The sequence below is a fragment of the Limulus polyphemus genome, unplaced genomic scaffold, assembly GCF_000517525.1.
Source record: "Limulus polyphemus unplaced genomic scaffold, Limulus_polyphemus-2.1.2 Scaffold5936, whole genome shotgun sequence".
Classification (NCBI taxonomy): domain Eukaryota; kingdom Metazoa; phylum Arthropoda; class Merostomata; order Xiphosura; family Limulidae; genus Limulus; species Limulus polyphemus.
This window is the reverse complement of record NW_013671546.1, coordinates 1,883-7,506: the sequence shown is the minus strand read 5'-3', so window position 1 is coordinate 7,506 and position 5,624 is coordinate 1,883. Positions and strand designations below refer to the sequence as shown.

Genomic DNA, 5,624 nt, shown 5'->3' with positions numbered 1-5,624 from the left:
AGCAAATTATCAACATAGCGACTTGTGATGTTCATTAATGTAGTAAACACCTAGTAAATTATCAACATGGCGACTTGTGATGTTCATTAATGTAGTAAACTCCTAGTAAATTATCAACATGGCGACTTGTGATGTTTATTAATGTAGTAAACACATAGAAAATTATAAACATTAATGTAGTAAACTCCTAGTAAATTATAAACATAGCGACTTGTGATGTTCATTAATGTAGTAAACACATAGTAAATTATAAACATAGCGACTTGTGATGTTCATTAACGTAATAAACACCGAGTAAATTATCAACATAGCGACTTGTGATGTTCATTAATGTAGTAAACACCTGGTAAATTATCAACATAGCGACTTGTGATGTTTATTAATGTAGTAAACACCTAGTAAATTATCAACATAGCAACTTGTGATGTTTATTAATGTAGTAAACACCGAGCAAATTATCAACATAGCGACTTGTGATGTTTATTAATGTAGTAAACACCTAGTAAGTTATCAACATGACGACTTGTGATGTTCATTAATGTAGTAAACACCTTGTAAATTATAAACATAGCGACTTGTGATGTTCATTAATGTAGTAAACACCTAGTAAATTATCAACATAGCAGCTTGTGATGTTCATTAATGTAGTAAACACCTAGTAAGTTATAAACATAGCAACTTGTGATGTTCATTAATGTTGTAAACACCTAGTAAATTATCAACATAGCGACTTGTGATGTTCATTAATGTAGTAAACACCTAGTAAATTATTAACATAGCGACTTGTGATGTTCATTAATGTAGTAAACACCTAGTAAGTTATAAACATAGCGACTTGTGATGTTCATTAATGTAGTAAACACCTAGTAAATTATTAACATAGCGACTTGTGATGTTCATTAATGTAGTAAACACCTAGTAAATTATTAACATAGCGACTTGTGATGTTCATTAATGTAGTAAACACCTAGTAAGTTATAAACATAGCGACTTGTTATGTTCGTTAATGTAGTAAACACCAAGTAAGTTATCAACTTAGCGACTTGTGATGTTCATTAATGTAGTAAACACCGAGTAAATTATCAACATAGCGACTTGTGATGTTCATTAATGTAGTAAACACCTAGTAAATTATCAACATAGCGACTTGTGATGTTCATTAATGTAGTAAACACCTAGTAAATTATCAACATAGCGACTTGTGATGTTCATTAATGTAGTAAACACCGAGTAAATTATCAACATAGCGACTTGTGATATTTATTAATGTTGTAAACACCTAGTAAATTATACAAGTCGCTATGTTGATGTTCATTAATGTAAAATGTTTCCTCATAGCCTGAATACACACAAGTAACCCTAAATACATCTGACAAAGCGTCCATTACTGTATAATAGGTGTAAAGGAAAACCTAAGTGAAATTAGTATATTTTCGAAATTCTTTATTTTTCTTTAACTAGATATATCATAGTTAATATTTGTTTTGTTTTTTTATGTTAAGCACAGAGCTACACAATGGGCTATCTGTGCTCTGCCCGCCACGAGTATAGAAACCCGATTTCTAGCGTTGTAATTCCGCAGACATGCCGCTGTGCCAGTGGGGGAGGGGACGATTAATAAATAGTTTTATGAGTATAATTATCAGCATTCTTTTCATTGTTATTAATTTGACATTTCTAATGCTATAAATACTGTTGTACGTCAAAAAAGAAAACATGTTTAAACGAATGTAATTAACTTTGAAGTAGATATGGTATGTAGAAAACATGACCGAAGATAACGGTATCTTCAGGAATTATCCAGAGTTAAATAATGAGAAACTTTTTCATACTAGACGGATCGCGTTATCAAAGGAAATACGTTATCTTTCTAAGGAACCTATTTACGTGGAAGTCTATAATATAACTCTGATAATTACTTAGATAAATCAATGAAAATATACGAGGTGACCCTAACTTTTGACCTATGAACATTCAACTTGTGATATGAAATCATCACGTTACAAAACCTTGTTTGATAACCCTTGACCTACAATCTTAAGATATGTCATACGGCTTTGACTTTTGACCCACATAGAAATGTCTTCTGACCTTTGACCTACAATCCTGAATTTTCTTACATGATGTTGATCTACATAGAACTATCTTGTGACCTTTAACCTACAATCCTGAGCGTTGTTATATGCTTTGACCTCTGACCTACATAGATATGTCTTGTGACCTTTGATCCACATTCATGAGATGTGTCATACGACACTGACTTCTGATCTACATGCATCATAAATTACATAACTTACAGTCCAAGTTTGCCAAATAATTGAAATTAAATTAAAAACAAACAGACGAAAAGCACTCAATTTAAAGTGTTTCTAAAGTTTCGTTGAAAAGATAGCAAGAAGCTTATTCAAAACAAGTTACCTAAACATAATGAGAAATATAAAATTATTATGACGTCAAGGATGAGCAAAAGAAACAATAAGTGTCGTCCCTGTTTCAGCTAAACCTTCAATTATATGAGTCAAGACGTCCACACAGTTATATCAGAACCTAAGGTCACCCAATTCTCATAGTGGAATTGTACATACAGGAAACAGCCATCGAGACAGTTGAAAATTTAATGTATCGTTCTGCCTCTATCGTTGGAAGAATCTTTCTAAATGTTTTTATAAAACACTTGTGGCTATTAAGATCCCGGGCAATTTTTCATTTCATTTTATTTGCCGACAAGTTCGAGATTGCGGAAATCGATTTCGTGCAAAAATAGTGAATTAATCTTTACAACCACAAGAAATTAAGACTATCTTAGAACTCCGCCCGGAAGAGGCTGACATTAGTGAGTCCTTCAGGGATAGACGAGCATATCTTTCACAACTAATATACATTTCATTCTCTGTTCTCTGTACGGACGAGGGAAAACCTAATTAATCATGTAGAAAGATAACTTCGTAGTCTAAAGTAAACATACTATAATATTAAACTTTTGTTCAAGAACGGAACTCATAGATAAAGCTCTTGAATTTTTTTTCCACCACTGTGTGGCGCGCAAAGAACAATATCAACAGGCCTCCTTAATTGTACTTTAATCATTAACTCATTATTTATTTCTAAGGCTTTGTGATGATGTTATAAAGAACGAGATAAAAATGCTTTCAAAAGTTTACAACGAAACGATCTCTTCTCAATTGCCTGGGTTAAAACCTCTTGCGTTTTCTCTGACTTTGTGATGACGATATAAAAAAAAATAACTTACAACGAAACGTTCTCTTCTCGCGATTGTCTGGTTTAAAACTTCCAGCAACCAATCTTAATTATAACAATTTCTGATGAAAGCAAGCTATCTGCAGAACCCAAAACTAAAAGATTTGTTGTTTTTGTTAAGCACAAAACTACATAATAATTGTGCTCTGCCCACCGCAGTTGTCGAAACCCGATTTTTAGCGTTGTATGTCTGTAAACCTACCGTTGATCCAGCGGTGGTCAGCTAAAAATTAATCCAGTGATTTATATAACTAATTTAACCTACATATTTAACTAGGATTAGTCAGTGTTATAAAACAAAAGCTATTAATACATTGAATCATCAGTTGGGTAACCTCGGTGCTAACAGTATTTTCGGTCATAAGCCAATGATAACACACGACGTTCAGCCAGCTTAGAAGGTTAAGGTTAGTCACAAATCCCTGTACTAAGCTGAAAATGCAGGACAATTCTCATAAAAAAGAATTTATATATATATATATAATTAATATTAACTTCCGATGAGAGCAGGCTACTTAATAGAAACAAAATTAAAAATTAGTTTGGTAATGAGCATAGCTAATTAAATGTAATTTTCTATGGTTTTACTGAAAAATTAAAAATGGTAAAAATAAATAAATAAATACGTATGTATAATTTTAACCAATACTGCTGATGAAATGTTATTTCTTTTGTTTTTGGATATCCATGAAAAGCAACTGAAGGGCTAAACTTGACGATAGACAGCTATAATGGTCTAATTCATGAAACATAGAATTAAGTCACATACCCCCGCCCCCCCCCCCAGTGGCACAGCGGCATGTCTGTGGACTTACAACGCTATAAACCGGGTTTCGATACCCGTGGTGAGCAGAGCACAGATAGTCCATTGTGTAGCTTTGTGCTTAACTTCAAATAAACAAAGATATACTTTTTATTTTACAGAAAACATGACAACAGTAACAACATGCAAAAGGACTGAGGACTAGTACATGAATAATGCATTGTTATAATTTACTAATTATTTACTGCATTGTTATAATTTACTAATTATTTACTGAATCGTTATGATTCACTAATTATTTACTGCATCGTTATGATTTACTAATTATTTAGGGCCCGGCATGGCCAGGTGGTTAGGGCGCTCGACTTGCAATCTGCAGGTCGCGGGTTCGAATCCCCGTCACACCAAACATGCTCGCCCTTTCAGCGTTATGTGACGGTCAATCCCACTATTCGTTGGTAAAAGAGTAGCCCAAGAGTTGGCGGTGGGTGGTGATGACTAGCTGCCTTACCTCTAGTCTTACACTGCTAAATTAGGGATGGCTAGCGCAGATAGTCCTCGTGTAGCTTTGCGCGAAATTCATAACAAACAAACTAATTATTTACTGCATTGTTATAATTTACTAATTATTTACTGCATTTAGATAGATAAGTAATAATCGATAAAGAAGCACTTTATATATTATAATTATATCCGTTTACATCGCTTATTGAATTACTTGCTCCAAGTCTACGATGATAACTGACTGAATAGCGAATATACCTGTTCACTGTAATAAGTCAGCGGCTTGTACCTTAACACGAACCAGTTGCACAAGACAAGTGCTTTAATGGATCTCCCAGAGCGTTTCAAATAGAATTACGATCTAATGTGGTTATTAACAAAACCCAGCCGTATCAAAATGAACACCTTGAAAACCCTCATCAAACATCTGACAATAAATCAAGTCCATCACTTCGACAGTGATAACTTGACAGAATAGTTATTGTCCGGGTCTACGTCATATAGACTGTAAACGGTTTTTGTAATATAATTTTCACTGTCCGGGTCTACTTCATATAGACTGTAAACAGTTTTTGTAATATAATATTTATTGTCCGGGTCTACTTCATATAGACTTTTAATGTTTTTTTATAATATAATATTTATTGTCCGGGTTTGCTTCATATAGACTGTAAACAGTTTTTGTAATATAATATTCATTGTCCCGGTCTACTTCATATAGACTTTTAATGTTTTTTTGTAATATAATATTTATTGTCCGGTTCTACTTCATATAGACTTTTAATGTGAAAAACTACACGTGCACGAGACAGATACCAACAATTACCATGGTAATCGGAAGTGACGGGTATTCAAGTTCTTCCTACATAATGGTTTATTAAAATTTTGTTTGTTCAAGTACTAACGAAATATTCCCACAATACCAGTTAGTTTTCAATTCTGGTTAACATGCACTACATATTTAGGGTATTTCGCCACATAAAAATGGAGTGTGTTGTTTTTAAACTTGTCGTTTAAAGGTAGTCTTCTTGTTTTCGGTTTAAGGATCTCATTCCAAATGGCGTTTACAAATTTACCTGTCGCCATGGTTATATTGTTT

At 33.3% G+C, this 5,624-nt stretch overlaps 1 protein-coding gene across 1 annotated transcript in view; it reads right to left on the bottom strand.

The window, feature by feature from the left end:
* The window catches only part of LOC106473156 (liprin-alpha-1-like), a gene marked incomplete at its 3' end in the record, with an annotated part of 52,623 nt that extends 51,423 nt beyond the window's left edge, over nt 1-1,200 (bottom strand). Inside the window, exon 1 of the mRNA XM_022401643.1 lies at nt 1,176-1,200. The remainder of the gene's footprint in view (nt 1-1,175) is intronic.
* Between the last annotated feature and the right edge of the window lie 4,424 nt (nt 1,201-5,624).